The sequence below is a fragment of the Camelina sativa genome, chromosome 15, assembly GCF_000633955.1.
Source record: "Camelina sativa cultivar DH55 chromosome 15, Cs, whole genome shotgun sequence".
Classification (NCBI taxonomy): Eukaryota; Viridiplantae; Streptophyta; class Magnoliopsida; order Brassicales; family Brassicaceae; genus Camelina; species Camelina sativa.
The window spans coordinates 25,124,351-25,135,256 of record NC_025699.1 but is presented as its reverse complement, the minus strand read 5'-3'; the positions used below and the strand labels follow the sequence as shown (position 1 = coordinate 25,135,256).

At 32.8% G+C, this 10,906-nt stretch overlaps 1 long non-coding RNA gene and 1 pseudogene across 1 annotated transcript; one reads left to right on the top strand and one right to left on the bottom strand.

Annotated features, from left to right (window-relative positions):
• The window catches only part of LOC104748775, a 16,065-nt pseudogene extending 9,454 nt beyond the window's left edge, over positions 1-6,611 (bottom strand).
• On the top strand, positions 6,817-8,375 carry LOC104747491. Its single transcript, XR_761163.1, has 3 exons — positions 6,817-7,328; positions 7,747-7,785; positions 7,879-8,375. It is a non-coding gene; the product is annotated as an uncharacterized LOC104747491 (long non-coding RNA).

Below are 10,906 nucleotides of genomic sequence, written 5' to 3'. Positions count from 1 at the left end.
AAAAAACATCCGGAAGGTAGAAGTCTCACTTATGCTGAATTTCCAAATATGTTTGTGTGGATTAATAGTAAAAAAATCTGGCAACGAAGATCTGAAAGAAGAAAAAGTTTTGCAATAGGTAGAATTACATATGTACCACCTTCGATAGGCCCGGCGTACTACTTGAGAGTTTTACTTAATACAGTTCCAGGTGCCACAAGTTTTGATTTTTTAAAAACGGTAAAAGGTAAACTGTATAAAGAATTTAAAGATGCATGCTTTGCATTGGGATTATTGGATGATGACAAAGAATATATTCTAGCTATAAAACAGGCAAGTGTGTGGTGTTTAGGGCCGTTTCTAAGGAATTTGTTTGTCATACTATTGCTTTCGAAAAGTGCTTCGGTGCCTCTCGATCTCTAGCTCGCTACAAAAGACATATTGTGCGAATATATTTTGTATTTGCAAAGGAACCGTACGAACAACCACAGTAAGTATTTAGTTTTTAAAATATAAATAAATATAATAGTATAGTATTTCTAAAATTTACTGATCTACACTAACGTATGCGATTATTATTCTGATCATAAATATGTCAACTAAAAAAAAATTATCCCTAATGCAGGTCTAATGTTAAGTCAGGAACTGATAACAAACTTATGCTTAACTGAGATTGAAATAATTATGCGGTCCAACGGAAGCTCTCTGTCAACTATTGTGAATATGCCTAAACCAGACCAATCTGTGATGGATAATAATGAGAATAGGCTTCTAATAGATGAGAGAAACTACAGCCGTGATGAACAANCAAACGAAGGAAAAATGGGAGATTCGTGCATAAAAAAGGTTTTGATTGTGATAACANGTGTCTACCTATAAATTATTGAAGCTGTGAATTGTAACAAGGGAGGTATGTTTTTTGTTCANGTGCTTATATTAATGTTGAGTGGTATAATCAGTCACGTTCAGTGAAATATCTTTTCAAGTACATTACCAAAGGGCCAGATTATATTAGAGCTAACGTAGGAGACGAAGACGATCAGAATGAAATCAAGAAATACTATAACTGCAGGTATGCCTATTTATTTAACACATATGTTTAATTGAAAATATGTGTAAACCATAATAATTTAATATTTATTAATATTATTTTTCTTTATTAGATATGTCTCCGCATGTGAAGCAGCTTGGCGAATATTGGCTTTTCCGATTTGCTATCGTACTACTCCCGTTGAGAAACTTCCGTTTCATCTTCCTGGACAGGAATTGGTAGTTTACAATGAAGATGATCCTATTGCAGATGTAATGAAGCGTTCAGCCAGAAGATCTAAACTGTTGGCCTGGATGGAATGCAATAAAAAACATCCGGAAGGTAGAAGTCTCACTTATGCTGAATTTCCAAATATGTTTGTGTGGATTAATAGTAAAAAAATCTGGCAACGAAGATCTGAAAGAAGAAAAAGTTTTGCAATAGGTAGAATTACATATGTACCACCTTCGATAGGCCCGGCGTACTACTTGAGAGTTTTACTTAATACAGTTCCAGGTGCCACAAGTTTTGATTTTTTAAAAACGGTAAAAGGTAAACTGTATAAAGAATTTAAAGATGCATGCTTTGCATTGGGATTATTGGATGACGACAAAGAATATATTCTAGCTATAAAAGAGGCAAGTGTGTGGTGTTTTGGGCCGTTTCTAAGGAAGTTGTTTGTCATACTATTGCTTTCGAAAAGTGTTTCGGTGCCTCTCGATCTCTGGCTCGCTACAAAAGACATATTGTGCGAAGATATTTTGTATTTGCAAAGGAACCGTACGAATAACCACAGTAAGTATTTAGTTTAAAAAATATAAATAAATATAATAGTATAGTATTTCTAAAATTTACTGATCTACACTAACGTATGCGATTATTATTCTGATCATAAATATGTCAACTAAAAAAAATTATCCCTAATGCAGGTCTAATGTTAAGTCAGGAACAGATAACAAACTTATGCTTAGCTGAGATTGAAAGAATTATGCGGTCCAACGGAAGCTCTCTGTCAACTATTGTGAATATGCCTAAACCAGACCAATCTGTGATGGATAATAATGAGAATAGGCTTCTAATAGATGAGAGAAACTACAGCCGTGATGAACAAAGAGAGAATTTAGACAAGTGGTTACGTATGTCGACCGATGAGCAACAAAGTGTCTACCTAGAAATTATTGAAGCTGTGAATTGTAACAAGGGAGGTATGTTTTTTGTTCATGGATTTGGTGGTACCGGAAAAACATTCTTGTGGAGTATTCTTGGCGCTGATATTCGATCTAGGGGTGATATTGTTCTTAATGTTGCATCGAGTGGTATAGCTGCTTTACTTATGGAAGGTGGTAGGACAGCTCATTCTAGATTTGGTATACCCATCCATGTGGACGAATTTACAATATGTTCGATAGATGGTAAATCACATGTTGCCGAGTTAATTAGAGAAGCAAAGCTCATTATATGGGATGAGGCTCCAATGATGAACAAATATTGTTTCGAAACCTTGGATAGGAGTATGCGAGATATTATGAAGTGTGATCGGATTTTTGGAGGTAAAGTTTTTGTTTTAGGGGGTGATTTTAGACAAATTTTACCGGTTGTGCCAGAGGCTGGGAGAGTTGGAACAGTTTTAGCCTCTATAAACTCATCATTGCTTTGGGATAGTTGTAAAGTACTTCGGCTTACACAAAACATGAGGCTTCGCAAGGCGAAAAATAGTCAAGATGCAGATGCTCTCTCCACATTTTCAAAATGGCTACTCGATATTGGGGATGGCAAGATCAACGAGCCTAACAATGGTGAGGTAGAAATAGAAATACCCGAGGATTTATTGATTGTTGCATGTGATAATCCTATAGAAGCAATTGTTAAACAGATATACGGTCCATCATTTGCAACAAGGACCGATGCAAAATTCTTTTGCGAAAGAGCTATTCTTAGTCCAAGAAATGATGATGTCGATAAAATAAATCAATATATGCTCTCTCAACTTCCAGGTAAATTAAGAGTGCAACTTTTTTAAAAATATTTTTTTTGCAAACAAAATTCAATATAAACAGTTACTTATTTGAATTTTATTATATCCAGGGGAAGAAAGACAGTATTTGAGTTCAGACAGCATCGAGACTTCCGATACAAGTGCATACGACGATATGATCTACACTCAGGAATTCTTAAACAGTATTCACGTTTCTGGATTACCTAACCATGTTCTGACGCTAAAAAAGGGAGCACCTATCATGTTGCTTAGGAATATTGATCCTAAGGGAGGTTTATGCAATGGTACGAGATTGATTGTCACACAAATGGCGAATCATGTTATTGAAGCAAGGATTGTAACAGGTAAAAGAAACGTCAACGACAAAGTTCTTATCCCTAGGATGTTTGTGTCGCCACCGGATGCAAAGTTTCCCTTTCGTATGAGGCGTCGTCAGTTTCCCGTTGCTCTTGCATTTGCGATCACTATAAACAAAAGCCAAGGACAGACGTTGGAACATGTTGGATTGTATCTACCCAAGCCCGTATTTACACATGGACAACTATACGTTGCATTTTCCAGAGTTACAAGCAGAAAAGGATTGAAGATTTTGATTACAGATGAAGAAGGGAAATGTCAGAACAAAACCCTTAATGTAGTTTTCAAAGAAGTCTTTGAAAATATATGATTTTCTTTTAAGCATCTAATATCTACTATAACGTTCCATTCCATAATATTGTCATCTGATTCTCAGTTTTTTTCACCTTAATGATATTACCTTTTAAAATATCAATATACAAGTGTTAAGTTTTTAAAAATGAGTACGGAAAAACATATTAATATCCAAGTGTTAAGTTTTGAAAATTGAGTACGTATAAACATCTTAAACACGTTAACATAAATTATATTTTCTACATAAAAAATGTGATGAACCTTATATTAAAACTGTGTTTATTTATATAATATTATAATTTAAAATAATCAGACTAAAGCGAGAAACTAAAAAGATTGAGACGCAACGTTTAGTCGTGACTCTTTGTATTCTTACAAATCAAAAATCCCCTTTTTGTTTTCGTTAACATTGAAGAATCAAGCAAAACCTAATTTGAGAGAATCATGAAATTCGATTATATTGCTGATCTGGTTCGAGAAAGAACTAATTGGTGTATCAATGTCAAGGTCTTACACTCTTGGACAGTCAGAGAGTTCTTCAAAAAACGAGTTCTGCTTCTTGTGGATCAAAAGGTTAGAGTCATTATCTGAATGATATTTACTTAAATTTTGAGTTCTAACAGTTGTTTTATAAAAGACTTCTTACAAATTTTTTGTTAAACTGTGAAGGGTGACACTATTGAAGCTCCTTATTTGAACGATACACTCGCTAACCTCCCGAAATATATATACGATGGTGAGTGGTACAATATTAGAAATTTCAAAGTGATCTATCCAACCCTGGAGGATAGGAATACTCATCACCCCTATCAGATTAAATTTACGGGTCAAACCACAATGACGCTGCTCGAATCATTGAGTCCTAAGAATTACTTTAGGTTCGAGGATTTGGATGACATAAAACATGGAAGAATATATCATCCCATAACTTTCGGTAAGTATTTCTTAAATTGATTATATTAGTTTGAAACAATCCGTCTATATAGTTAATTGGTATCTTTGTGTTTGAAAAGTAGATTCTTAATTTTAGGATTTATGAAACTTTGTGTATTGGTTCTTCACATAAAAAAGGAATAATAACACTTTACCAATAATAGATTAGCAACACTTTGAAAACCTATATTCTCTATTTTCCCAAATTAGATGTTTGTGTGTGTATAATGGATGTTGAAGATAGAAGACGGCCTGGGAGTATCATTGATATTAATGAAGTTGTTCTCACATTGTTGAATGGCAGGTACTAGATATTTAATTTCCCTTTATGATTGTTACAATTCAAATTAGTTTCTGTCAACATTTTAATTGAGTTGATAAACATGTAGGTGTGAGACTGTGAAGTGTCGTCTCAAAGACAACCACGCTACTGAATTCAGGACCATATGGCAATCAAGCGGGTGCCATCTCATATACAAATCCGAACCTGTATTCTGTGTAATGCGGTTTATGAGGGTTGGAGAATATGAAGGTATGTAACGTAAGTTTTAATTATCATAAGGTAATCAATAAAATTACCTAAAATTCTAAATGTCCATAGGTTCACCATGTCTTGAAAATACCTTAAACTCTTCGAAGATCTTCATAAAACCAGAGTACGAAGGACTGGAGCATCATCAGGCTATGTAAGATGTAATTATTTTTATGAAATCAAGTTCTGTATGATGTTAAAGTCAAATTTCTTAAAACAATTTATATATTTGCAGGACTGAATTTGCTGGGCGTTATTATATAAAACATGTGATGAACCAACAAGGTTAAAGCTCAGTAACTCAAATGTAAAGAATGGGATGTTGGCTGTCTCTTTTTCTTCTATTTGAAGGACTCTATATTTTAGTTTTTGTATTAACCGCTACTCAAATCCAACTTTCCGTTACTCTAAACTTTATTTTGTAATTTAGATAATACATTCTAATATCGAACTTTTGGAAATTGCTTACGCTCTTACAAAATTTGGTATTACTTATTGAATCTCAATAGCTGTTTACTACAGTTTAGAAGTTTATTTAAAAGACTCAATTAGTAATTCACATTTAGAAAATTATTTTTCTTTAGTGAAATAAGTCTTTTACTATATATGCAAATACAAAAATGTATTTATAATCCAATAAAATATTATAAAGTTTTAAAAAATTAGTTTAGAAAAATAACATATCATAAAGTAACAAAACAATTATTATTAAAATCTTAATATCGCGCTTTAGGCGCGGGTACCTCCTTAGTATTATATATAGGAGATGACAAAATATCATTTATGAACTTGCCTCACACAACTGAGTGTAAAAAAGTTTACAGCATCCTTCAGCAATAGTTCCAAGAGCAAAAACAGCAGCTTCCCTTTCTTTCCAAGTCTCATCATCAGATTTTGATAATTTTACCTAGAATAACATGTTTTTAGCTATTTTTTTCAGGTCGATATACCAACAAAAATTAATAATATTTACCTCAATAAGGGGCATGAGTATTTGAAGAATTTCATCTCCATGTAAATCAGAGAGAATGCCAATAAATTTTGCAGTGCGTGCTCTTAAATTTCCCACGTTAAACAAGTCACCACTATGTGCCTGTCATAAAAAATAATTAATATAACTAAAATATTTGCATTGTATATATAACCCATTATTATTAAACACAACACAACTTGTGTGCTTATATCAAATCACATAAAATAGATAGATAATGTACGAAAACGAGGCTTCAAATCATATAAAATAGTAAAATGAATGAAAATTGAATAAAATCGTTTTAAAGAATAATCAAGGTTTTTAAACCAAAAAAAAAAAAGAAAAATCAAGGTCACAATAACACACAACTGCACATGATATATATCTGGTTGAGATTCATCCTCCTGCAAAAGAAAATTGCTTTCAAACATTTCATATAATTTGAAAAATGTGAGAAACCATATATGATCAACGGAAAAGAAACCTTTTCACCCAAAAGTGATTCATCGTAAGCCATGTTTGAAAGCAACATCTGATAAAGAATTTTTTGAAAGTTTTAAACTACACCCACTAAGAAAATGTTTAATTCTGCACCAATCATATATATAATAGCAGAGTTTTCACTCATTTTAGGGTGTCCACGTCAGCATATATTTGTAAGCCCAAATATAACTTTCCTAAGTCCAACTGATCAAAGCCTCTTTGAATTTTTTCCCTTCGTCGTCTTCTACATAGACTATTAGATTTCTTCTCTTTCTTCTCCACCACGAGCTCCTTCAACAATGGACTGCAACAATCCTCAGTCCTTTCTCCTTCTAAAATCCCAATATGTTAAATCTCAAATCGCCATTAGCATCGATTTGTTATATTTCTCGCGTCACCTGATTTAGTACAAAGATATGAAGTTTATGGACTTCGATTCGCTATATGATCCGTCTATATATTCAATCTTATTCAATCTTATAGGATTTATCGGTGAGGATAAAATTGAATTGTAAGGTTTTTTCTATTGAATTGTGTGTGTGCAGTGATTTATCGGTGGGGATAGAATTGAATTATAAGGTTTTTGTTGATGATTTTTGTGTGTGTTGTTTTAATTCAAAGCCCTTTTTTCTTTCGAGAACTTTATATACATACACATTGACGAGTGTCGCCATAAAACCTCTGCTTCGGCTCCAGCAAAACCCTAATCAGATTCTTCGTCTCAAAAAGTGAGAAGGTTTACACCACTAAGGTACCTTCACTTTATTATACTCATCTCTTCTCTTTTGTATATTTAATTTGTGTTTTGTATTTTGTTCTTGTCAAGAATTTTAGGATTCTAGCAACTTTTGTTTTGTCTGCTTAATCTTAAAAATTTGTTGTTTCATTTATCTTTAAAATTGATAGAAGCGCTTCTCGACACATTGAGTTCAGTTTTGTTTTTGTCATGTCTGCTTAGTCTTAACATTTGCTGTTTGTTTTGTCTAAACCTAGGAAGATAGAAGTTCTTTCGGACATTGAGTTCTTTTTTGAGTTCTTATTCTATATAGAAGCATTTTGATACACAATGAGCTTGGTTTCATTTATGTTTATAGAGTTTCATTTAGTCTTGTCTGTCTTCCAGTCGGTTCTCATATGATCCATATAATTGTTTCATCTGGTTATTTCAGATTCAAGGAGGGCAAGTGCGTCAGTGATCAGATACAATGGTAATATAATGCATTCTGAAGATACATTGTGAATTTTGTTTATTTCAGCGATTTTAGCTAAGAGTTTTTTTTCAATCTTTTGGATAATCACAGTCAGCTTTGTTCAATTTCCATTCATTCCTGACGGTGGTGCTGCTTGGTGGATCTGAACTTGCACTTATCTGAAATTGCAGTTCCCTGCTATTTTGGAGCAGAAAACTGGGTTTGTACAATCCATGTTATAAAGGGTGAAAAAGGTTATCCCTTCCACGCACCTCTCATTTATTTTGGTCAACTAAGAAAATGCATCATCAACATGTCATCAAGCGTTACACACAATTAAGATTCTAAGATTTGTGTATTTATTTATATTCTTAACTCCAGTACTTGACTCTCATATCTTGCTTGAGATTTTAATTTTCTACTATTAAAACGGAAATTGGACTAAACCATTCTCACTCCACATTATGTCGTTTAGCCTTTCTATAGGACTACTATAATTCCTATCACACCATCCACAAACACGAATTCATCCTTCCACCTTGATTAAAAAAAAAACTGAAACTTTATATTTTGAGAAAGTGTCTTACGTTGATGTTGTTGTCATTCCTGCTGAGNAACCCTAACTATGATTCTTCCTGATTGCAATTTTGTAGTAGAAAATAAAAGTTCTAGGATCATCACTTCAGTAGGTAAACCATGATATTCGTCTCAGATTTTAATTTTGTTGGTTGGATTTATGTTCATGTTCTTTGTTTTCAGTTTTTTTTGTTATTACTTATTGGTTTTTGTTAAATCATTTCAGTAAGGTTTCTGTTTTGGTCTGATATTGGTTGTGGTTTGGTCTGAATCATGTTTTTTTGTGTCTATTTCTGTTTTCCAAACCTTGATCAGATGATTAGTTTTTTTTTTTGGCTTTGATCTGTAGATTGAAAGCTCAGCAACATGGCATCAAGGTCAACAAACCATAATAAAGAAGGATAATGAATCTATGGGGACAAGATTGAAGCTACAGAGATGAAAGAAGGGATGAAGAAAGCTAACTAGTTTGTAAACAAAAAAATTTCAGTTTTACCAATTTTCCTCATTAAATCTTATTCAACAATCTTATTCAACAATCTATTTTCCAATAACTGATCCTCACAACAAAACAACCACTAATGATAATCCCCACAGGTTTAATCAATTTTCAAAACAACAAACAAATTATTCAAATACTTACAAATATCCCATTGCTGCAACAAACAATTGACCAATAACGGACAAACACTCCAAAATCTTTATTTCCTTTCTTCATCCAAAAAATCTCGCAAGCTTTATCAACAAAAAAAAATAACAAATTTCGCAAGCAAAGAAATCGCAAAATCACTTACTCAACACCCACACCACGAATCGAATTGGATTTCGTTAACTGTCTCCCCAAAACTAATAACGAATCCTCGACAATCAAATCTATAAACAAATACATCAAAAACTGCAACCTAAACAAAGAGAAAGCTGAAAGCTGGAAACGGAGGAAGAATGGATGAAGAAAAAAGAAAGAATAAAGAAACGGAGCTGCGAGGTTCACCTATAAGGTTTTGTCATCGGTGTGCTTCCAGCTCATCGATACGTCAGAGGAACCTCTTCTATCCGTTGATCACAAAATAAAAAAAAAAAAAAAGAACAATACTTGTGTTCACCCGTAGGGGTGAACCTATTCATTCATACCCTTCTAAAATAAGGAAATAAAATTTGTATAAATTATTATAGAATTAAAAACTTAAACCGTTCTTTTATAAACTCAAACCGATATATAATTTCATTCTAATTATAAAATCTAAACCCTAACCATCTTATTTATAAACCCAAACCGACATATAATTTTATTCTAATTATAAAATCTAAACCCTAACCATCTCATTTGTAAACCCAAACCGACATATAATTTTGTTCTAATTGTAAAATCTAAACCCTAATCATCTCATTTGTAAACCCAAACCAATATACAATTTTGTTCTAATTATAAAATATAAACCCTAACCATCTCATTTGTAAACCCAAACCAACATATAATTTTGTTCTAATTGTAAAATCTAAACCCTAACCACCTCATTTGTAAACCCAAACCGACATATAGTTTCGTTTTGATTGTCAAATCTAAACCCTAATTCTTATTTATAAACTCAAACCGATATTTAACCTAGTTTAATTGTAAAATCTAAACCAACTCAATATTTAATTTTCGTTTAATAGAAGTATACATAATCTATTTCCTTATTTTTTTTGCTTTTTAATTTAATTTTGAGTTATTTTTTAAATGAAATATTAGATGGAACATTCTGATTGATTGAAAGGAGAGAGGGTGAATACAAAGGTTTACCCTAAGGGGAACCTAAGTATTTTTCTAAATAAAATTTCCCTTTTTTTCTTTTGCTAATAGGCCTAAGAGTATTATCAAACTGTACCCTCAGACGACTCATTAATTAGTTGGACCAATTTGTCACTGTGCAAACATCACTATCAACATATTTTAGACTTTTTTATCCCTATGACTTCGCTCCTCTCTTTTCTTCTTTCTTTTCTTTCTCATGTGGCAACTTTTTTTTTGGACGACAGTACACTACAAGATGAACAATGGCAACATAAAGATAAAATCGAGACCACAAGATTAACAATGGAAACATGAAATAAATTTGAATAAAAATCATAGCTATCAGAAGCTGACCCAAGAAGCAAATCGGTGAATTGTGTGATTCATTTGTGACGACGGTGGTGGTTCACGGACACAAGGCCATGACAATATAACGGTTAAGCTTTCCCATAAAGTAGTGGATTAACTTCCTGTAGCAAAAATGATTTTGAGTGATAGTGATGATTCCAACTGTGATGATGAATCTATCGGCGGTGATGTTGAAAATATCGGTTGCGATATTTACGATCGAGAAATATATAACTGGTACGGCGACGGTGATGTGAGTGTTTGATGGGCTGAAACGGAGATGGAGAGAAAAGAGGTGACGTGAATTAAAGTTTTGATGTGGTTAATCGATCAAAAAGAAGAATCCTCGATGGCAAAGATTATTGTCACATTTTTGTGTGTTCAATGTTGATGTATAGATAACAAATTAATTAACAACGTATATAAAATGTTAGCATATAA